The 24,535-nt window shown below is 44.3% G+C and overlaps 1 long non-coding RNA gene across 1 annotated transcript; it reads left to right on the top strand.

Moving 5' to 3' along the window:
- The first annotated feature begins 6,687 nt into the window (after nt 1-6,687).
- Nucleotides 6,688-11,009, top strand: LOC123191236 (uncharacterized). The gene is made up of 8 exons (XR_006496770.1): nt 6,688-7,005; nt 7,089-7,188; nt 7,417-7,437; nt 7,528-8,181; nt 9,078-9,129; nt 9,222-9,670; nt 9,822-10,051; nt 10,139-11,009. It is a non-coding gene; the product is annotated as an uncharacterized lncRNA (long non-coding RNA).
- The last annotated feature ends 13,526 nt before the right edge of the window (nt 11,010-24,535 follow it).

Below are 24,535 nucleotides of genomic sequence, written 5' to 3' on the forward strand. Positions count from 1 at the left end.
TCCTTTTTGAACCGGATGTTAAACCGGATATTGAGAGCTTCAAAGCTTTGTGGGAGACATCCTTCCCTTGAACCGGATTTTAAACCGGAATCTTCATTTTCAGCCGGAAATTTTCTGACGGCCTTTAAACTCGAACTTGCGAGAAGTTAATTCCTTTTTGAACCGGACCTTGTTAAACCGGATCTGAGCGCTTCAGAGCTTTGTGGGAGAATAGATTTATCTTGAACCGGATTGTAAACCGGATATTTGAGAGCTTCAGTGAGACTGACTTCCCTTGAGCCGGATTTTAAACCGGAATCCTTTCTGATGACCCGGATCTTCTTCATTGAGCCGGGATTTTGTAACTGTCATATACTTTCTAAGCCGGAAATTATCTGACGGCCTTTAAATTTTCATCAATATAACAGTAGCCTCCGGGACCGGGTTATCTTTCCCTCCATCGTCCTGGGTTTCTTAAACCGGCAGAAACTGGCAAGGTTTGCTGAGTCATGTCATCGTAGCCCCCGAGTCTCAAAGGTGACTCGAGGAGTTCGCTTGAGACTCTCCATATTTGACCGTGATATAAACCGGCATAACTTGTATATCATTGATGTTGATAGCACAATGTGAATCCACAGAAGGTTGAGGTGACTGCGGCGGGTTATAAATGATCCCGTATGAGCCGTGTCAGCAACTCGGCCAATGGTTCCTTCCAACTGGCGATTTGAAGTTAATCAAACTGTAGTGGTGGCGACTTGTGTGCTGCTCATTGAGCCATCCAGTGCAGACGGCGGTTGATGATAATTTGCCTCCAATTTGAAAGAAAACCGGGCTACCCAAGTAGTGACTGGCTTTATACTCAGTAAATAGCTCATGCAGACAGGTGCGGCCTGGCGTGTTGATGTAGACCAGACCGCGAGAGACGGACAGCAAAGATGACCGCAGCATCAGAGGCAGCTCGGACAGATGATTCAGCCGCGGCATTGTAAACTGGTTCGGACGGGCGAGACAAACGCAGGCGCGGTCCCGGCAAGCTGATGTAAACCGGGCCGTAAGGGCGGCGTCTTGCACGCATCCATTCACCGTGTAATGTGGCACGGATGAACACCGGGCAGGACGTTGCCAGCGCGTACTCCGTACCCATGGTATAATTTTGTAATGAATAATTGTCCTGCATATCAAAATATCCGGTCCAAAGTAATTGTTTTCTTGATAAAAATAATATATACCAAGAAACTAGATTTAGATGGATATCACCTGATGTTTTTTGTTCGGACAACGGATGATCTGTTCATCGCGACAGAGATGGCTTAGGCTGGTCGGCAACTCAATATGGTCCCGGCGGTTCAAGCAGAATCCCTCCGGGTTATCCTGCGACGGAGGCGGCAGCATGAGGATGAGACAACAACCGGGAGGCGGGTCACAACAGCCGAGTCCGTAGCAGCAAAGGTGAACCGGCAGGAGCCAGAGCGGTTCACAGGAGTCTCGCGGCAGCTCAAGGCGGTTCACGAAGCGGAAACGGGTCGGCGCCCCGTGCGGTGACTCGGGCATCATGAGGAATACGGGGACGGCGGTTCAAGGACAAGATGGGCGGAACCACAGCGACACGGACCGGCATCGGGGACGGCTCGGAAATGCGCCTGGCAGGCCCGCGATGGCGAGATGGAGTTGAAACGCGGCCACGGCCTAGGGCTCCCATGACCCGGCAAAGAGCCACTGCGTTCGCGGAGTCCCCGCGCAGGTCGGAGCAGAGGTGACTCACGACGCAGGCGGTTTAGAAGCGGGACCGGCGCGGCTGTTCGACCGGTGGCGGGATGGAGAAACACCGGCGGCTCAAAGCAAATGAAGAGGTGCATCGATTGCCGCATTGAGGGCGATGGCGGCTCGTAGCCACGGTGAACTAGTAGAGAGTCAAATGCATCAGGCAAAGGTGACTCAGGGCCACGCCGGTGGGTTAAACGGGGCGGTTTAAGGAAAACTCCCAAGGGTGGCGATTCAGCAGTGGTACAGGCCGACTGTCATGGCTCGGAGGCACGGCAATGATTTGATGTGGAGCGTGGAAGCGAGGCCGACTCCGCACGACTGAGAACTTCTCCGGGTCGTGCTCGGTTCAATCCGCTCAATTAGTCGTTGCACGCCGGATTAACCCTGGCATCTCGCGTAGTAATTGAAGACCGAAAAAATCTGCTATGTACTGAATTAGCACTAGCATCCCATGTAGTGCAGCAGGAGACAGAAGATCTAATCTTGCAAACCAGCCTTGACCACCACGTTAGTACTACCTTTTCGATTGATGATGGTCTGATCAGAAGCAGCTGCAACGGCGATTTAGGGCAGAACAGCAGCGGTCTGTAGATGTAGTGGAGACAAACCGGTGGCGGAGCGAGGTGATTCGGTCTCGGCAGGTTGGTACAACTCAGAAACCGCAACAGCAGATACGAGCAGCGGAAACCAGGTCGCCACCGCGGAGGTGGATAGCCCGGCCACAACAGCATGGCAGCTCACCAGAGGGGTAAGACGGCGGCGAAGACGCGAGGCACCGTGCGACCCAACAAGGCAGCGTAGGCAGATGGAAGCTCGGCTCTGCTGCAGCTGAGGGGGAGCCACGACGCGGTAGGAGAAGCGCCGGCAGGTCAACGGCGACGACCGGCCCGGCAGTGATGGGAGGCCGTAGCGGCTCGGAACAAACAGGCGGTTCGAGGGCGCAGGCACAGTTGATGGATGAGTCCGAGTTACGGACGGCTCTATTTCCTTTCCTTGACTTTGATTTTTTTATTCCAATTTGCTGCAGCACGTCCGGCCCTTTAATAGTTCTAATTTTTTTTATTCCAATTTGCTGCAGCACGTCCGGCCCTCTAATAGTTCCGATGTCTATCTTGTCTTCAATTCGGTTTCGCCGGATCATCCAGACGTAGAGGCGCGTACTGCTGTATAACTCCAGCTTTAATCCAAAAGCAATGATTTATCGGCTCTGCCTATGGCTATCCCATGCTGGTTTATCCTATGCGATTTCCTCTGTGCCGGTTCAACTGATTAATCACGAGCTTCTCGATTCCTCGGAGAGATCCCTTCAAGAACTCAACACCACCGTGCGCGGGCCCCACGGTGGGCGCCAACTGTCGTGGTTTTGTCACGGCAGATGTCCTAGTGTAAGGACTTAATCGCGAGGCCAACGCATCTATGTGGTACCTTGAGAGGGGTTGAGTGGGACGAGAGACGCATGGCGGATCAACACGCAAGACAAGGATTTAGACAGCTTCGGGCCCCGGGAAACATCATCCGGTAAAAACCCTACATGCTGTTTGAGGCTAGGTCTCATTATCATCATGAGTGAGACGCCGTAAACCGGCTCTCCTCTTTGTGTCTAGCCTAGATATTGTTTCTTGTTGCTTGTAGCTTGTCCCTCTTTGGGAGCCCTGCCCCTCCTTATATATGTTGAAGGGGCGGTTTACATGTGGAGTTCTATTAGGATTAGGACTAGTCTATCTCTAATACAAACCGGATATAAGTCCAGGTCTTAACTCCTTGTAAGACAAATATTCCTCATGCCTTACCTTTTAAACCGGCCCACCATTAAACTGAAGGAAAAATGCCCTAGAGGCAATAATAAAGTTATTATTTATTTCCTTATTTCATGATAAATGTTTATTATTCATGCTAGAATTGTATTAACCAGAAACATAATACATGTGTGAATACATAGACAAACAAAGTGTCACTAGTATGCCTCTACTTGACTAGCTCGTTGATCAAAGATGGTTAAGTTTCCTAACCATAGACATGAGTTGTCATTTGATTAACGGGATCACATCATTAGGAGAATGATGTGATTGACATGACCCATTCGTTAGCTTAGCACCCGATCGTTTAGTATGTTGCTATTACTTTCTTCATGACTTATACATGTTCCTATGACTATGAGATTATGCAACTCCCGTTTACCGGAGGAACACTTGGTGTGCTATCAAACGTCAGAACGTAACTGGGTGATTATAAAGGTGCTCTACAGGTGTCTCCGAAGGTACTTGTTGGGTTGGCGTATTTCGAGATTAGGATTTGTCACTCCGAATGTCGGAGAGGTATCTCTAGGCCCTCTCGGTAATGCACATCACTTAAGCCTTGCAAGCAATACAACTAATGAGTTAGTTGTGAGATGATGTATTACAGAACGAGTAAAGAGACTTGAGGGTAACGAGATTGAACTAGGTATTGAGATACCGACGATCGAATCTCGGGCAAGTAACATACCGATGACAAAGGGAACAATGTATGTTGTTATGCGGTCTGACCGATAAAGATCTTCGTAGAATATGTAGGAGCCAATATGAGCATCCAGGTTCCGTTATTGGTTATTGACCGGAGATGTGTCTCGGTCATGTCTACATTGTTCTCGAACCGTAGGGTCCGCACGCTTAAGGTTTTGATGTACCGAAGGAGTTCGGAGTCCCGGATGGGATCGGGGACATGACGAGGAGTCTCAAAATGGTCGAGACGTAAAGATCGCTATATTGGACGACTATATTCGGACTTCGGAAAGGTTCCGAGTGATTCGGTAATTTTTCGGAGTACCGGAGAGTTACGGGAATTCGCCGGGAGAAGTATTGGGCCTTATTGGGCCATACGGGAAAGTGAGAGGGGCTGCCTAGGGCAGGCCCGCGCCCCCCCAAGGCCTAGTCCGAATTGGACTAGGGGGAGGGGCTGCGCCCCCTCCTTCCTTCCCTTCTCCCTTCCCCTTCCTTGTCTCCTACTCCTAATACATGGAAGGACTCGTAGTTGGACTAGGAAAGGGGGAATCCTACTTCCGGTGGGAGTAGGACTCCCCTAGGGCGCGCCATAGAGAGGGTCGGCCCTCCCCTCCTCCACTCCTTTTTATACGGGGGCAGGGGGCACCCCATAGACGTACAAGTTGATCTTCATGATCGTTCCTTAGCCGTGTGCGGTGCCCCCTCCACGATATTACACCTCGGTCATATTGTAGCGGTGCTTAGGCGAAGCCCTGCGACGGTTAAACATCAAGATCGTCACCACGCGGTCGTGCTGACGGAACTCCTCCCCGAAGCTTTGCTGGATCGGAGCCCGGGGAGCGTCATCGAGCTGAACGTGTGCTAAGAACTCGGAGGTGCCGGAGTAACGGTGCTTGGATCGGTTGGACCGGGAAGACGTACGACTACTTCCTCTACGTTGCGTCAACGCTTCCGCTTCGGTCTACGAGGGTACATAGACAACACTCTCCCCTCTCGTTGCTATGCATCACCATGATCTTGCGTGTGCGTAGGAAATTTTTTGAAATTACTACGTTCCCCAACATAAACGTGAACCGACCTTCTGGGCCTAGGGCCTTATCATCTGTCTGTCCCGCACGCCGGATCACAAGTGAGTCATAATGACCAGGTGGGTTGCTTGTAAACCGCCAGATCAGGGCGGGTCGCCAGTAACTCGCCAAGTGTTAGCGGGGTCTTCAGATAAACCGCCAAGTCCGGCCGGGTTAACTTCCTGCCGGTTTACACCGCGGGGTATATCCCCGACAGAAAGAGAGTATGAGTTGAAGGTTCAAGGTAGAGAAGAAGAAGTAGAAGAAGAAGAAGAAGAAGAAGAAGAAGAAGAAGAAGAAGAAGAAGAAGAAGAACAACAACAACAACAACAACAACAACAAAAAGAAGACTTATGTTGTTGTTGATCTGAATAGGAGGCTTTGTTGGTGATGAAGAGTCTATTGATCTCTGTTGCCTCCTCTTCGCTTGTTGTTTTGACCATGTATTTTGATTCAATTTAGCTAGCTCGGAGCAGATTTGTACCCATATATTCCCTCCGTCCGGAAATACTTGTCGGAGAAATGGATACAAATGGACGTATCTAGAACTAAAATACATCCATTCCTTGGACGGAGGGAGTAGTAACTTTATTCGTCCACTATTTTTCTGTGTGCCCACACATAGATATTGTGCAAAATTGGTTGAGTGGCCAAAACTATGACAAGGAGGCGATGTATGTGTCAATGGACGTTCCTTTGCACATATATATAGTAGTACAAGTTTAGTAAACAAACTGTGTTGGTTTATGTGCAAAATAAACTCTGCTGAGCTGTACCCTATGCATGCTTAAGTGGTCAACAAGAAGGAAGGGCAATCCATCCATCCATTGGAGATGATTAGAAAAAGAAAGTGAAAGTATTATTTTTATTATTTTCTTTCCTTTTCTTTGCATGGAATGAATGAAAATAAAAAAGGAAGGAGAAATGACCGCTGCTACAAGTTTGGGGAGAGGAGTAGTATTTATGGAGTAGTAGTAATTATTTTTTCTCAATCAATCCATCAATCCATCACGCTGCGCTGCGCTGCTGGGGGTGGTTGCATCACGGGGAGGCTGGCACGCATTTATTATTGTTTCTCAATCAATCCATCCATCACGCTGCGCTGCGCTGCGCTGCTGGGGTAGGTTGCATCACGGGAAGGCTGGCACAAGAGTAGTACTATTTGGCACGTCTCCTTGGTAATTGAGTACTTGAATGCATGCATGATGCGTCGGTAATTGCACGCATTCATGCTTTTGTCGCGTGCGAGAGGGAAGGTGGATCGGATCTGAGATCGTGACACGCTAACCCGCGGGCCCCACGGTGATTAATGCCCCACCTCCACCTCCACCTCCTCCTTCACGGTACTATATAAACACCCACCCTTAACCTAATCTCCATCTCATCCTCTTCTCCACTGCGCATCCAACCTCCCTCCCTCCCTCCTCCAGAAATCTAATCTCTCTCACTCGTATCAGCCGTTCGCCACGTCCATCGCCGGTGGTGGTCTGATGGCCCTTGGTTCGCCGGCCGATCCTACGAGTGATCTCCTTCCGCATCAGCACCGATGAGATTCAGTCGGCGGTCACATCGTCTCGTCGTGCAATCCAAGCTACAGATTCTTCTTCACGAAGGCACGACGCGAGTGGATGTGCGGGCTACTACCGCTAAGGCCTGCGAATGGCCCATCCTATCCTATCCTGGTGGCTCTGGCCCGCCACCAAAACGCAGCCCAGGTACGTGTTACCCATTTGGGCCCACCTTCCAGTTCCCATTCATTCACCACCCCAAGCTTAACCTAGCCGTTGTCCCTCCACAGCACCGCCGTCATTTCCGCTCGAGTTAGTGTCCCCCTCGACGGAGAGGAGCAGAGCGGCTCCTCCTCCCCCTCGACGCCAAGCCAACCAGCAGTCAGTCAGGTGAGCTGCCCCCTCCCCCCTCACCTTCCTCATCATATAAATTGGGATCTAGTTTCCTTGTCATTTCCTTGTGCTTGGCTGCTTGCTTCTATCCAACCCTAGGTTGGTTGCTGGTGGTGCCCCCTCCCTCCGTTGAGTTTGATATGATTCTATGTTACAACATGTTCGCTTAAACATTATTCCTTACAGCATCTCATTAGCTTTCATCTCTGTTTGGTTTTGATGCAGGCCAAGCCAAGCAGCAGGCAGGTGAGCTGCCCCCTTCCTCTTGATCTTCCCCCTTTCCTCTTGATCTTCATGACAGGGATCTTGTTTTCTCACGGGATATTTCTTATGCAGCCCCTCCTAAACTCCTCCTGCTATTAGTACAAGGGGACTACTTCCCTCTGTTCCTTTGCAAGATGAAGTAGGGCACCGAACCCCCCTCCTAGCTTCTGAGTTTGATTTTAAAGGTGACCCATTCTCTTTTGCAAGCTCTTCTCTTGTTCCTCATTGGACGCATGCAAAAAAAAGCACTAAGTAGGAAATGTGCCGTCTGCGGGAGGCCCTCCCCTACCTCCTCCTGTCCTCTTTTGAGGCTCATCTTTAATAGGCTTGACGTTTTTAGAATCAATTCATGTTAACTCTTTCAGATCTATAGTCAGTATTTGAATGTAATAGTCAAATGAAGTATCTTCTTGCCATTAAAGTTTATATATTTTCTGCAAGCTTGTTGACTTTATTCCTTTGCTACTGCATATCTAAAAGCAGTGTCGTGTTAGCATTAAGGCAACTAGTAATGCACTTATTTATCAGCTGAATTATGTGCTAGTATTCTTTCTTTCTTTTAATGTATGTTTTGTTTGTCTGTTTAAATATGAGTCCTTCCTCTTAATTTCCCTGTTTACCTTGCATTGTTGTCTTTTCTATACAATTTGGATATCGGTTGGGTTGTTGGACCATCTTCAAGATTTAACTCCAAAGTGCGTCCGCAAGGAAACCAAAAAAATCATGGTAAGCTCATTGTTTGCAGTCATTTCCTTGTCCAATTGCAGCTGCTATATGAGTCAGTTTGTGCGCTGTTATTTGATGTATATTATGTTAAACTTTTGTATTTGTACTGATTAATATTTGGTGCCTGTTCTGTAGAATTCAGTCAAATGAAGCATACATGTGTAAATTGTCATCTTTTGATACTAGTGTTGGGAGGTTTTGTCAAAGATTTTTTGCTTTAATGAAGCATATATTTGTAAAACTCCACAGCATCTCGATTTATAGAATGGAGGGCAACTAAAAATTATTGCTCATGTCTTACTCCACATCTTGAGAAGATGCTTTTCTATAATCAACTCTTGTTTTTTATCTCATATTGGTAGTCAGTACTTGAGTGTTGTTTGGGGACTGGAACTTGAATTTTATACTCCATCTGTCCCATTATATAATGGCATGTTTCTACACTACAGTAGTGTTAAAAATGATCTCAAATTAGTGGATGGATGAAGTACTTAAGTGAAGCATACATTTACAAAAAGCCTCTTGTCATTCAAGTATTAGTAGATTTTCCTTAAGCTTATCTGATAACAGTATCTCATTAGCTGGGAATGCAGCTAATAATGCACTCAGTTATTAGCTGAATTACGTGCTTGTGTTATTTCTTTTCTCTGTCTGTTTGTAAAATATGAGTACCAGATGCAGCAAATCTGTGAATCAATAAGTTTCCTGTAATCCAATATTTTGTATGTTATATTTATAAAGGAAAATCATAGTGAAGTAAAATAAACATTTGGGAAAGAAATTAACTTCTTGTGATCCTATTTTCCAAGATGTTCCTTAAAGTTGTCCCTCTTTATTCCTTGCAGCTCCATCTATGAAAAAATCTCATTAGCTTTCTTCTCTGTTTTGCTTGGCAGATGTTCGAGCTAGTAGCTTGCTTAAATGGGCCGGCCGAAAAAGAAACCTGAGGTTCTTCATATATCTTGTTTCATTGTTATTATTTCAAATTGTTGAATGTGTGTGTAAAACCTGCTAATCTTTGTTGTACATTTGTTTCCTAGTATCTCAAAGCAAATGCACACAATGCAAAGGAAGCTGCAACGGCTTTGGCTAGGGAAAAAGTGGTGCACTTGGTGCAGTCATCATGTGAAGTAATCTAAAATTAAGATTGTGTCTTTGTTGCGTGCTTGTGAAAATTCCTGTGTTTCCTTACGGATACAATGCAACAAAGACACCTCCTGATTGGGCGACTGCTCCAGCCGGATTGAATCGAGAAAAGTTTATCAAAGATTATCTTTCAAATGACTATCTGCCAGCAAATGCATCTAAACAGCAGTTTGAGCATCTTTACGGGCAACTTCATTAGTATCATCTATCTATTTCTCCTCACTCATTGGAGAGCAACAAAAAGTGCAACATTAGGCCAGAGATTGTGGTTGGTGGGAAAGTTATCCCTGAGGAGAAGCATGATGGGACTCCAGTAACATCCTATATTGATAAAAATATGAAAGTGAGTTTCTTCTATCATGTTCTAGTTTCTTTTATGTGTGTTGGTAGTTTGGTTGGTTATGCCATTTCTGTTTGGTTACAACCTGATGTTACTTCTGATGGTTCCACATGCTATGCATCTATCCTTATGACTATTATTCTTTACTTTGTAGAATACATATCATATCATACGTGTGTGGGATTCTAGGAAGAAAGGAAGTTTCTTGGAGTTTCTCTGACAGAACTGTTCTGGTTACGTTTTGGCTTGGAGAGTGTATGCTCTTCTAGTTTTGTTCAAATCTGCAAAATGGTGCTACTTTTGTGATGAACCTGCTATTGTGTTAGATTTGGGACATATTTGGACATTTGTGCTGTCTAAACAACATTCAACATATTCTGCTGTGTAAGTCCAGAATTTTGTTTGTTTGAATCCTTTAGATATACTTTCTTTCATGTGATATATTCTAAATAGTTTTCGGTTTGGCTGCAGGGAAGATACAAAATTTGGAACTGATTCAATGGAGGTGGGGGTTGATGTTCTCGATGCTATTTATCAGAACGCTACTACCATGGATGAGGATACCATGGATGAGGATGAAGAATCCGTGGCAGCCGTCCACTTCCTTCTTTTACTCTTTGGTGAAGCGCCGCGGTCTGAAGTTTTCAAGACAATCATCTTTAGCACCATCACAAAAAAAGTTAAGCAGTGTCAGCCAATCGATCTTGTCTATGACTCGCTTGCTAAAAATTGGAATAAGTTGTGCAAATGTGCCTGCTATCTATGGCTGATGGTTCTAGAGGCTCTCATGGAAACAAACTTAAGGGTTGAGAGACCAAATGTAATAAAACCGGCTGAACCTCATCACATTTTGGTTGATTTGTTTAAAGAAATGACAATACACAAACGAAAGGCCCAACACAAGTGTAGCTCAATTGCAATGGATAACAATCTCCACGAAAGGCCCCCTCATACTAAACATTTTTATCTTTGTTCTTAAAACTCATTTTCTACACGAATAATTTTAACTAGTACAATTTTTCATTCTATTCAGCACAACTAAACATATAGTAATATATGTTAATATTAAGATACAATATTATACTTATGTAATTTTATCAATGACATATATTAAATATAAGGGATCCCTAAATATAAATTATACATTGTACAAAATGTCGTTCGTTAAACTTTTATTTGAGATAATGCCTCTTCAAAATCATTGGTTAAGACTTTAGTGATTTTATATAGCAAAATAGGAAGAACATGATATGTCTTTGTAGATTTATTTATTCCACTTAGATGAATTAATATTTTATGTATGTCTTGTATCTATTTAAGTATTCTTAAATATCATGGCTTAGAGCTCTAGAGGGTATAGAAGTTTCTAGAGTGCATGGTTGTCTACTCTAGGTGTAAGTAAATAAATGTTGTAGTTTCCATCCTAAGCAAAGTTGGTTGTGATTCTTCTACTTTTCTATGAACCCAAAGGCTGCCGTAATAGCCACCCTATTACGAATGATGTTTAACTAACCCCAAAATTCATGAATCTAGCATGAAGGAACTCGATACTTTCATCGTCTAAGGAATTATGCAAACGCTAACATTCTTTGTGTTATAGACCATTAACTCGTGGCGAATGTATCTCATAGCATAACATCAATTGAGTCAATTCAACACATGTGTTCTCCTAACATTGTGTCCTCAAAATTGCCAGCATAGTGGCACTAGTTCTTCCGTTGGTCTATGTGTATTGTTGTCGTATATGCATGTCCAGCTGGATGGATTCACACCAGAGCGAAGAACTCACTCATGTGTTGAGTCGGCCAGTTAGTGTGCTACTGCCTCCTACTACTTCACGTATCAATCGGCCAAGACTAGCAGAGGGAGACTGCAACTTCATGCATGCGGCAGGCTGGTCATATAATTTAGCCGGTTGTCAAAGGAAAGAGTGACTTTCCCAAAATAAAAATTCATCGATTGGTTATTTCTGCCCTACTTAAAATTAATAATGTTCATGAATTTTTGTAATCTTCTTATTTGGCCAGCTCTAGTGCACCTTTGAGTAGCACAAGCATATCACGATCGGACTGGCCGACACATTTAATCTGTGCAAGCCACTGGCTGCAGCATGCATGCACTCAATCTGTGCATTGTAGGACGTGACCATGATCCATGAATCGTGCTGGTCTTCTGGATGCACATCGCGCCACTCACATGATCCAACCAACCCCAACCATATCATATTACTCATAAATATCAACATAACAGCTAGGAATCTTCCGTTGACCTATGCTAACACCGGCGCCGCATCCACATGCGCATCGGCCAAATGCTGCTTGCATGAGTCATCGCGGCCGTATGTACCTGCCAGACAATTGATCCATCTCGTGGACCGGCTAACGGCGGGTGCCCCATTCTAGCATGAACCCACACAGATTTTAGCCGGTTGCCCGGTTATCAAAGAAAAACGAAAGTGGCGGAGCCAAATAAAAAATTCAGTCATTTGACCCCTAGCCACCACCTTTTTTTCAAGAGGTTTCGCCATAGATAGATGTCGCCTTTTCTTGTAGTGACCCCGAAGCTGGACGTAAATTTTCAGGACATGCAGCCACGCGCTGCAGAAATCCCTGTCGCCCGCTAGCGCGCCGCGATTGCTACTTTTAATAGCACTTCGGCAATACGCGACGCGTTATTTACTGGCTCCCATGAATACGCCATGTACCGAGATGTGCAATGAATCAAGAGGGACATGAATAAAAAATGATGAACGGTGGCTTTGCCACAAATACGATGTCAATTACATGATCAAGCAAAGCAATATAACAATGATGATGCGTGTCATAATAAACGGAATGCTGGAAAGTTGCATGGCAACATATCTCGGAATGGCTATGAAAATGCCATAATAGGTAGGTATGGTGGCTGTTTTGAGGAAGGTATATGGTGGGTTTATGGTATTGGCGAAAGTTGCGTGATACTAGAGAGGCTAGCAATGGCGGAAATGTGAGAGTGCGTATAATCCACGGACTCAACATGAGTCATAAAGAACTCACATACTTATTGCAAAAATCTATTAGTAATGGAAACAAAGTACTATGTACATGCTCCTAGGGGGATAGATTGGTAGGAAAAGACTATCGCTCATCCCCGACCACCACTCATATGGAAGACTATCAATAAATATCTTATGCTCCGACTTTATCACATAACGGTTCACCATACGTGCATGCTATGGGAATCACAAACTTTAACACAAGTATTTTATAAATTCACAACTACTTACTAGCATCACTCTAATATCACCATCTTCATATCTCAAAACAATCATAAGGAATCAAACTTCTCATAGTTTTCAATGCACTTTATATAAAAGTTTTTATTATATCCATCTTGGATGCCTATCATATTAGGACTAATTTTATAACCAAAGCAATTACCATGCTGTTTAGAGACTCTCAATATAATATAAGTGAAGCATGAGACTTCATCAATTTCTATAAAATAAAACCACCGCCGTGCTCTAAAAAGATATAAGTGAAGCACGAGAGCAAATTTTCCTAACTCAAAAGATATAAGTGAAGCACATGGAGTATTCTAATAAACCATGATTCATGCAAACAGAACCTAAAAAGCAAAAACAGAAAATAAAGTTGGGTTGCCTCCCAACAAGGACTACTCCCTCCGTTCCAAAATAGATGACCCAACTTTGTACTAACTTTGTACTAAAGTAAGTACAAAGTTGAGTAATATATTTTGGAACGAAGGGAGTATTATTTAACGCGCTTAGCTAGGCATAAAACATGAATAGATCTAGATGTAATCGTAATAATGATAAGGAAAATCTCGAAAACTCATCTCATACTCCCTTCGTTCAGCTGCAAGTTTTCTTTAAGGTAAGAAAAAGTAATTAAAAGGGCTAAATTTAATGGGATACGAATCCCCATGATCGATTTCGGGAGGAATTGGTTCCTCCTTCGGCCCTTCATATTGTATGGCCAACTCATCATTATAAGCATCTTTTGGCAAAAAGTCATGAGCTTGTGTCCAAGAGAGAAACCCAATCCGTTGTTTTGTATAGATAAATCATCATTAAGCTCAGAAATCTGATTAACTAAAACATCGGTGGGAACCTTCTTTCTTAAATTTTCATTATAAGCAACATGATCTAAATATCGTAAACGCATTATATCCTCTTGATTAAAGATAATTCCTTCTATGGGAGGACGACTGTCGGTGTCAAAACCGGCAGATCTCGGGTAGGGGATCCCGAACTGTGCGTCTGAGGATCAATGGTAACAGGAGACAAAGGGGGACACAATATTTACCTAGGTTTGGACCCTCTTAAAGGAGGTAAAACCCTACTTCCTGCTTAATTATATTCGTTGAGTATAGGGGTTACAAGAGTTGATCTACCTCGATATCGTAATGGCTAAACCCTAGCTGTCTAGCCTATGAGAATTCAGATAGCCTCGACGGACCAAACCCTCCGGTTTATATACACACCGGAGGGACCTAGGATTGTACAGAGTTAGTTTGTAAGGGAAGGAAATAACATATCCGGACACCAATCTTGCCATCCACGCATAGGGGAGTACTACCCGGACACAGGGAGAAAGTCTTCTGCTTGTATCTTCACGGCCCATCAGTCCGTCCCATATCAAATAGCACGGACACCCAAGGACCCCCTAATCCAGGACTCCCTCAGTAGCCCCTGAACCAGTCTTCGATGACGATGTATTCGGCATGCGGATTGTCTTCGGCATTGTAGGGCTGGTTCCTCCTCTTAAAACACTTTGAAACAATTCCATGAACAAAGGAACTGTATCCGGCTCTGTATAATCGTTACAACCCTTAGCCACGAAGGCAATATATCCAAATAAAACAATGTCTTTTTACTGACAACTTTTTGAGGGAAACATCGCATATGGCCTCTTAACATTTCGAACGGTTTTCACGCCTCCCGCTTCGCATTTCGAGGCATAGCCTCCATTGGCACGTCTTGTCAAAACAGAGATCGTGCCTGCCCATTACGGGATCCTCATCAATACGGTTTTGGATAATCCAACCATGCCACTCGCACGATCTCTTCAGGAACTGGCGAGTTTTAAGGCTTGAGAGGGGTGGCGTTTGGCATTTCACCGCCTATATAAGAGGGTAAAGATTCCTTCTCTTTCTCCCACGCCTTTCTCCTAGCTCCTGTACCTTCCCTTCCTCTAAGCTCCAGCGCCCGAAATCTCAACCTTTCCCCCCGCCACCAACCTCCGCGGCCATATCTGGATCTGGTTCCAAGGGCAAGTGGGGGGCCTCCTCCGTCACTAAGAAGGACGTCAAGGGTCTCCGAGGCGTGGGGTATCTGTCTGCGGACATCGCGCACATGCTCCCCAACAAAGGTCAGGTCAAACCTACCCTAGACCCCGGCGAGAGAGTAGTATTCATACCCCACTTACTCTGCGGGCTAGGGTTTCCTCCTCACCCCATCGTCCGTGGCCTCATGTTTTATTACGGGCTGGATTTCCATGATCTAGCCCTGAACTCTTTCCTCCACATCTCGGCGTTCATCATCGTGTGCGAGGCTCTACTCCGCCTCCCCCCACACTTCGGCCTATGGCTCAAAGTTTTCAACATGAAGCCGAAGGTGGTCGACGGGCAGCACGCGGACTGCGGCGGGGCCATGGTGAGCAAACTCCCCAACACCGTCTGGCCCAAAGGGGCAATCGTGGAGACGGTCAAGGTGTGGCAGCAGGAGTGGTTCTACATCACCGAATCCCGCAATGCCAACTGGGCAGCTGCACCCGATTTCAGATCCGGACCCCCCACCAGGCTCACCTCCTGGACTGCTATTGCCGATTAACTGTATTGTGATATTTCCAACTGCATGTCTTAGTGTTCTTACCTATATAGTTTCCGCCCATCACTCAACTCACGGCTCCCAACTCATAGATCTCCACCGTAGAACATATTTTCTCATCACATCCAGAACATCCCTAGCCCATTTCTACCAAATACAATAACCATTGATAGGCCAACAACCATGAACGGCAATAGAGCTGCAGTACTTGGGTACTCACGATGAAACCAAATCAGCTATTGGCAGCAAGGACACGAGTTAAATAAAACTTCTTGAAGTGCATTACTTGTATTGGGAATTTAAAACAGAGACTATCCACCTAAATACTGGCAGTAAGGTAGCAGCTTTGTACTATTAGAAATGCTAGTTCCACAAAATTTTGGAGTTCATCCCGCAAATAATACGAAGAGGAAATTCCTCATCCATGAGCTTCATATGGCAAGCATGTCGAGATACAAGTTTCCTCTAAAGGTATATTGTCCAAATTTGCAGTTCTATTATCCAGAACTTTATCTACACGCAACTTACTACTTATGCATTGGATCACAGAACAATAGTAACCAACAATTGCAGAAAAGAACTTGATCATAGGCAGGGCAAATTATATGAGTATATCTGTATATGTACCAAATATGTTGAGATCCATGCCATTGTTCTGACATGTAGCAGAACATCAGTATCCGCCCGTCGCCTTCATTGCAGTAAGCATGCAGGCGAAGAAGGTTGCCATGCCAGAACCTGGCCATCACCTCCAATTCTCTTGCGAAATCACTTTTGCATTTCCTTGTGACAGCAGACTGCCAAAGCCTCTTCAAACAATATTTTCCCATCAGATAATGGCCCTAGTGACTGATTACAATTTTTTAATCTATTTGATTAGCCTATATCTCTTAAAAGAGATTACTAAACTACAGGAGACCCGAAGTTGATCAATAAACATATCACACACACAATATTGGGGATGAAATATAGGTGTGCGCACCTCCTGGCAAACAAAATCGCGGCGCAAAGCGTGTAGGCAGAGCATGGCAACAGTCGCGGAATCGTCACTGAGGAAGACTCCTCAGCGACACACACCAACGCTCGGCTGCACCGGATGATGCTGTGTCAGCGTGATTGTGCTGCTAACAAAGCATATTCCTAGAAGTCAACAATTGAAGAGCATGTACTGCTCATCAGAATAATCACTTAGAGTCCTTGACAACGGCAGCCTAGACTTCGTGCGGGGTGGCAGTGTAGAGAAACTTGGCATGCCAAGCAACCGCCGCCATGTCTCCATCTCCGATGGCCCGATGGCCGGGCTGCATGGTCAGATCTAGAAGGAGAGATACTGGGACAAGCTCAAAGCCAATTCCGATTTGCTAAGATCCCCTAACTACAACCATAGCTATACAACAGGAGGGATCCTTGCCCGCTCCACTCAACTACTGCGGTCGACGGGAAAGAGAGGCGAGGAGCCGGCGGCGAGGAATTTGGCAGGGTTCTCGAAGCTCCTTTGTTGCATCGCGAGAGGAGAAGAAACGTCTAGACTATTGGCGTTGTGTTTCGGAACTCTTCCCCAAAGTTCTGTCCATTACGGGGGTGTTCTTGCAGAAGTGTGAGTCAGGTGGCTCAGGCACAACCCATCTCCATCTCAGTCATACATTCCAGATCGAACGGTGCACATTGCGTGAAGGCAGGCACACCATCACCACCAAGTGACATTTTTATAGGAAGTAGAGATATCTTGAAAAATAAAAAAGTGCAGTAAGAGTGCTACTCCAGTAGCCTGAACCCTGTAAGCAAATTTGTTTTCCTCACTTCTGAACCCCAGACACTGTCTTGAAAAAATAGTCCATTCAGTCCCTCGAGTCACGCAACAGGGCAGCACAATCACGATTTTTTTATCACGAAATATTAACAGATCAAGATTCTGTACAGCCTAAACATTGGAACTAACAAGCATAAACAAGACATGCAATACATGTAGTTGTTCTCAACGACTAAGTTCAGCGTACTTCAGTAATAATGACACAGGTAAGATTTTTACTAGATATACATGAGTTATTTCCAGTATATACGGCACTTTGAACAGCAGAGAGAAAAGCCGGACAGGGAACAAGTGTTAGCAGAAATACCTTGGGTGGGATCTTCTGATCCGCTTCCTTCAACTTTGGACACCTGTATATCACCACATTCTTTATTTTTGCAACTGCCATTGCTCTACCATATCAAACTAGGTCTGGACAACCCCAAATCTCCAACAACTCAAGTGATGTAAGATTACTATGCCTAATGTCACCTTGGCATCGAGCAATCCTCAGTGAGGTTTTGTAGGCAGCTGGGAACATACGGAGAGATATCCCCACACCACTCTAACCTGAGCCTTCGGAGAGATGATGGCAATACCAATCCCCTTTGCCAGTTGAGACTTCGGCACTCAATAACCACCAGATCTTTAAGATAAGCAAAACTCCTAAACCTTTCACCTGGCAAGGACAGTAACTCGTGGCAACTTTCGACGTGAATGTACTCAATAGAAGGTAGGTATTCTTGTGTTAGGAGCCATCAAGGGTTGAAAATTTATCACAGCATGTAACTGTTAGGACATTAAGGGATGAGAATGTAGTAATGCTGCCAGTGTCTGCAGAAATCGAAAGGTTTGCGGAGCCTCCAATTGATGTAAGAGATATGCACTCAATGTGCAACTTCCGTAGAGCTGGAAGACACCACACTTGTAATTGGATGGACATGACAAACTCACATTTCAAATGAAAGTAGGTGAGGGAGCACCACTCAATGTGGCTAAAGAGACAAGAACCCCAGATGCTGAGCTTCTTAAGGGACGGCGATACCAATCTCTGGGTGCAAATGTTTGGACAACGGACCATTTGCAGTTCTTCAAGGAAATGGAAATCCCCAAACTTTTCAGTTGTTGCCGATGCTAACATCTCGCATAATTCTGGAGGAACAGAGACTTGAGAGTTATAGGAGGTTGCAGAATTTGAAGCAGTTCTTAATCATTATCCTGGATCGTTTGAGGCCTCCGTGGATGCACCTTCAGTGTCAACTGGTCAAGATCCTTCTTATTCTTCAGTTCTGCTTCTGCTGCATCATCCTTGCTTAGGATGCCAACATTAGCTACCTCCAAGTGTCCAAGAAACTGCTTGTTGAAGCTGCCCGGGACGACCGTACCAAAGAATTCAGTGAAAGGAGACTGGCTTGTATCACCCTCTACCTGCACCTTCTTCTCGTACCATGTGAACTCGTCAAGAAGGTCCTCGGCCTCACACACTGCATCCTTCTGATTCGGCCCACTGAAACAAAGTGATGCAATCATTGAGGGCACTAACAATCCCAAAGGCAGATAAACTCATGGTGGTTGGAGTCTGGACGTCTATTTTTGTCCTGCGAGGAAACAAGATGCGGTTAGTATTGTGGAAGCAAAATTTGCAGTCAAAGTATATAAAAAGCTGACTATTCGTGTACAACAAGTTGACTATTGTAGAAATCATGCACGCTTTGCTCAACATATATGTCAAGAAATATACACTGCGATGTTCAAGTGAAATTTATTTAACATATGGAACTGAACTGACGGAAGAGCCTGGGGAGGAACGTGACAGGTTGAACCATGACGGAGATGTCCATACTAAATAGTGAGGTTTTTTGTTACCCTAGCCTGTAATGTGGTAGTTTTTTGCTATTTACTCCAGTTGTTTCCCTTACTCCCGTTGAACGAAAACCTGCAAACAAGTTGCAGGTTGGAACAATCACAAGGCAAAACAGACACCCAAACACTGTCTTAAAACAAAGTGCAGTACGCAAGCTCCCAAGCAGCAACATCAACAACACATGCATATAATGCGTTAGTGTGCTAAAAGACAATACCTTAGCTAGCTCTGCTGCACACTGCAATAATGTCCTTTCGAAATAATCTATTGATCCTGGAAAACAAGTGCAGCTTGTTAGCTTGTTAGCTTGGTTGCAGTTTGGTATACATAATTATAATAACTGCTCTCTTCTGTTCTGTTCAGTTCTGGATCGGTGCTGCTTGCAGTCGACAAGCGCTCACTGCCAAAAGCACAGGAGAATGATAGAAATGAAGATAACAACCTTGGATATGTCTACATGAGTCAACCCTCACAGCTTGTGGGAAACTTCCAGGAAGAAACAACCACGGTGCCAATGAGCTCACAGCTTGTCCGCTTTGCGGAGGTGGGGTGCTATGCTACCAACATATCTTAAAATTATGATGCTCCATGTTCCTTGTGCATATCTTAAATTATATTTTGTTCCCAAAGTGATAATCAAAGGCATCAAATGCTTGCTTAAGAATGCAAACCAAACGCCACCGATTTGGCAGCTAATGTACTGTACCCTCTCAACACCCTACCCCTCAGATCTGAAGTGCCCAAACTAACCTTGATTATCAACCAGTAAACTAACCTTGATCATCAACGTAACCAAATTAATACCAAGTCTGAACCCTGCAAGCTAAACTGTTTCCATACTTCTGAAACCCCACTGTCTTAAACATGCATATAGTATTGTATTCATAAGTTAAATAGGGTACACTACCTTAGCTAGCCCTGCTGCAAACTTAGGTGGGTTAGCTGGGCATAAGTGGGATCTCACTTAACAAATGTATATCTGATTCGTTTTCACAAACTACATGCAGATATGATTTGAATATATGATATTCTGAAAACTACATGCAGATATGATTTGAATATGATATTCAGCGGCCTGCTAGAGGCAGGGTGTGATAACCATGCTACAACACTGCAATGCATCCCTTTGATAACCTAAAGGGCGAGAAAACAAGTGCAGCTTGCTGTTAGCTTGTTTGCAGTTTGGAATAGATAATTATAACTACTGCTCTCTTCTGAAATTAAACCTGTTAATCCAGAAACCTCACAAGGCAACAATTAATTGATTAACAATCTTGGTTGAAATCACCATCATAGCATAAAGTTCAAACTGATTAACCCACCCAATGTTTCCTCAGAAAAACTTGAAAGCGACCTAGCTAAAATGGCCACTCACCCTTGTTTGATGTTTTGCGAAATGCAAGTTAACCCACCCAAGCTACCAAATCCGAATCAATCATGAAACCTATCATGGGATGCAAAGCGTGAACCACGCCGACGGCGGCTTGTTCCGGTGCGGCCCAAGGCCCTCGACCTTCTCCTCCCTGACGTCCTTGAGGCTGAACACCCCGTCGCCTCCTTCCTTGACACGGTTTATGCCGAGGTGAAGCTCAGGTGCTCCCTCCTTGACACGCACAGCGAACTGTTCACCCCGACAAACAGCGCGGCGTCGCTGATGTCGTCTGGCTCCTTCCATTGCTCGGCGCCAGCGTCAAGGACCTGCACCTTGAATGTCAACCAATGCTTGATCTTATTCTTATCAGACTGCATCAGCCGACCGCCCGGCTGTCACCAGGTACTTGCGGTGGTCGCACCAGGGCTGCCCTGGCGCTGCCACCACACTTATTGATGCTCGCAATAAAGGGTTCAGGCAGGCGTAAGCCCGCCGTTAATGCGTCAAAAAAAAATCCGTCGGGGTACGACGGGGTCCCCCTGATGAACGGCTTCTCCTCGAACGCGAAGACACAGGGGATGGTCTCGATGGCCGGGGGCGCCCGCTGCTCGCCGGTGACCGGGTTGACGAGGCACAGACGGGCGAAGGCATCAGCGGTGACGAGCCACCCGCGGTACGCGAGCGAGAAGAGTGTGGCTGTCTTCGGGGTGTCGCCGGGCAGGACGAGGCGGTGGAAGCATAGGATTGGGGATTGGAGATGGGATGATCAGGTCTGCATGCGTCGTCGGATTGGACATCAACGGTCCAAATGTTGACTGGCCTTCATACCCTAAATTGGTTATCATCAGATGGTAAAGGACTGCGATATTTGGCACACGTGTGCCATATAAGCAAAACTACCACACATTTTCTTTCTCTATTTACATGCATGCATGTATTAGCATGATTTTTTCTCCTTCCCGTGCACTACCTTATTCTAATTATATGTATGCACTAGAGGACAAAAGAGTTGATGCATCCTAGATTCTCCTTTTTTCAAAGATTCAAAATATTTTGTAGCTCAAACCGTCGGTCCGATGCGAAAACCGTTTTCACATAAAAGATTCGTCGCGATGAGATCTTCAAAACTAGATCCATGTCGGTATGTTTCGACAACTTTTTTTGGAGGTCAAAAGTTACCACGTCTGGGCTACATAAGTTATCATGACTGTAATATGCAAGTTATCGTAGTATTTTCACATAAGTTACCGGGGGCATAAAAATGGTTCTCACACCCTTTCCGCATGTACATGCATGTCTGACAAGAGGACACAAAATGTTGATATCATTCTAGATTGTCCCTATTTTGAAAATTTAAAATGTTTTGTGGTTCAAACCATCGGTCCGATGCAAAAATTGTTTTCACATTAAAGGTTCATGGCGACGAGGTCTTCGAAAGTAGATTCCATGATGGCATGTTTCGACGACTTCTTTTTTGGGTTCAAAAGTTACGACACCTATGATATGCAAGTTATCATGGTATTTTTCACATAATTTATCGGGGTATGTTTTTCATCAACTTTTTCCTTCCTTGGTCAAACTTATCACGGTGTTTGTATATAAGTTATCGGGCATGTGACACGTATATTATTGTGTTATTTTCACATAAGTTAGTAGAGTTATGTTTTTCAATAATTTTTTCCCCTCTTGATCAAAGTTATCGCGTTGTTTGTATGTAAGTTATTGGGTATGCAGTTCATATATTACCGTATTTCATATAAGTTAGTGGGGGGGAGGGGGGTATGTTTTTCAACAGCTTTTTTTGACTTTGTCAAACTTACCAAGGTGTTTGTACATAAGTTATCAGGCATGTGTAGTTATCGGGGGTATGTTTTTCAACAACTTTGCCACCCTCCTTGGTTAAAGTTACCACGGTCTTTGCATGTAAATTGTCGGGTATGCGGTTCCTATATTACAGTGTTATTTCCGCATAAGTTATTGTGGTAATGTTTTTCAACAAAAAATCCGACTCTGTCAAATTACCAAGTGATTTTACGTAAGTTATTAGGTATAGGGTTCATATATTCCCGTGCAATTTTCACATAAATTATTGAGGGGGTATGTTTTCAAAAACTTTTTCCCTCCTTGGTCAAAGTTACCGTGGTGTTTGTATATTACCTTGATATTTTCATATAACTTACTGGGGGGTTCAACAACATTTTTTCTCCTTGGTCAAAGTTACCACGGTGTTTGTACATAAGTTATCGGGTATGCTGTTCGTATATTATCATGTTATTTTCACATAACTTACCGGGGGTATATTTTTCAATAACTTTTTCCCCTCCTTGGTAAAAGTTACCGAGGTGTTTCTACGTAAGTTATCGGATATGTGGTGTGTACATTACCGTTCTATTTTCACATAAGCCATCGGGGCTATGTTTCTCAACTACTATTTCCGCTTGGTCAAATTTACGGTGGTGTTTATACGTTAATTATCGGGTATCCGGTTTGTACATTACCGTGCTATTTTCACATAAGTTGCCGGTAGTATGTTTTTCAATAACCTTTTCCCCTCTTTGGTCAAAGTTACCGCGTAAGGTATTGGGTATGTAGTTCATATATTGCAATTTTCACATAAGTTATACGGGGGCATGTTTCAAAAAAAAAATGCTCGTGTTCAAATTACCATGGTGTTTTCACAAAGTTATCAGATCTGCGGTGCGTATATCATCATGCTATTTAAATTTAATTTACCAGGTGTATATTTTCAAAACAAAAATCTTCCCCATGGTCAAAGTTACCATGGTGTTTCGTACCTAAGTTATCACGTCTGTGATATGTATATCCTCATGCTATTTACACAAATTTTACCGGAGTATCTTTTCAGCAATTCTCTTCCCCATGATGAAAGTTACCACGATGTTTGTACATAAGTTATCTGGTATGTGGTGCGTATATTACCATGCTACTTACAAAGAATTTACCGAGGGTATGTTTTCAACAACTTTTTTCTCGGGTCCATAAAACCGCAGCATTTGCATGTACATTATCAGGTGTGCATATTATCGTGTTATTTACACAAAATTTACCATGTGTACTTTTTCAACAAATACAACAGAATATGGACATGGTTAATATGGGCAACATATGTTCATGGCACCTCAAGCAGAAATGAATAAAATATAATTTTGCTTGTTTAGAATGTCATGCTAAGATGCTAACCCAGGTCAAGTACTCCCACAACAAAGATATCGATGTAAACATGTTGCTTTATAGAAGGCTTATGCAGGTTATGCATATATACTAGATGAAAAATGCAGCATTGGATGGTTCTCTGAACTGGCAGCAGGATGGTATGAGAAGGCCACATCCAGAACAGAGGTTGGACCTTTCATTCTCTTGTTCACAACATAAACTTAATCCACTATATAAACTATGAGCTAATCATGTGCATGTCAAAGACAATCAAAACTGGTGAGTACCGTATGGATGACTGAACTGAATCATATCCAGATGAGTGGAAGAAACCATACTCAATCAGACGGAATTATAAACTTTGGGAAAAAGAACAATGACAAATAATCTTGATGATAGTCTGTTCTATCAAGGCACATTAGCAACAGATCATAATAATGTGTTTATGCCATTGATACATGTGCTACATCCGTGCATGTATCAATCATTTCTGCACACCAGGATTGAGGCACACTTAGGCGGCTTATTCTCTACCAGTTACTCTGCTAGTACATTAGAATTCAGAAAAGTCCACCCGCAAAAAAATTCAAAAAAGTCACCTACCTAGAATTTATACCTTAGGTTGGGCTGCAGCCAGTGCCCGCCTATAGTCCACGAAGGTGATGTCTAGCTTCCGCACCTACACCTTCAGACTACTGTCGATATTGCATGGGACGAGCAAGACAAGGACGAGCTCGGCCGTATGTAGAAGGAGGAGTCTGCTCATTGATCTCAAAGAAACAAGCAAGACAAGGATGAGCACGGATGGGAACTCGGACAAGGACGAGCTCGAAGGTCAT

This window comes from Triticum aestivum, chromosome 2A (assembly GCF_018294505.1).
Source record: "Triticum aestivum cultivar Chinese Spring chromosome 2A, IWGSC CS RefSeq v2.1, whole genome shotgun sequence".
Classification (NCBI taxonomy): Eukaryota; Viridiplantae; Streptophyta; class Magnoliopsida; order Poales; family Poaceae; genus Triticum; species Triticum aestivum.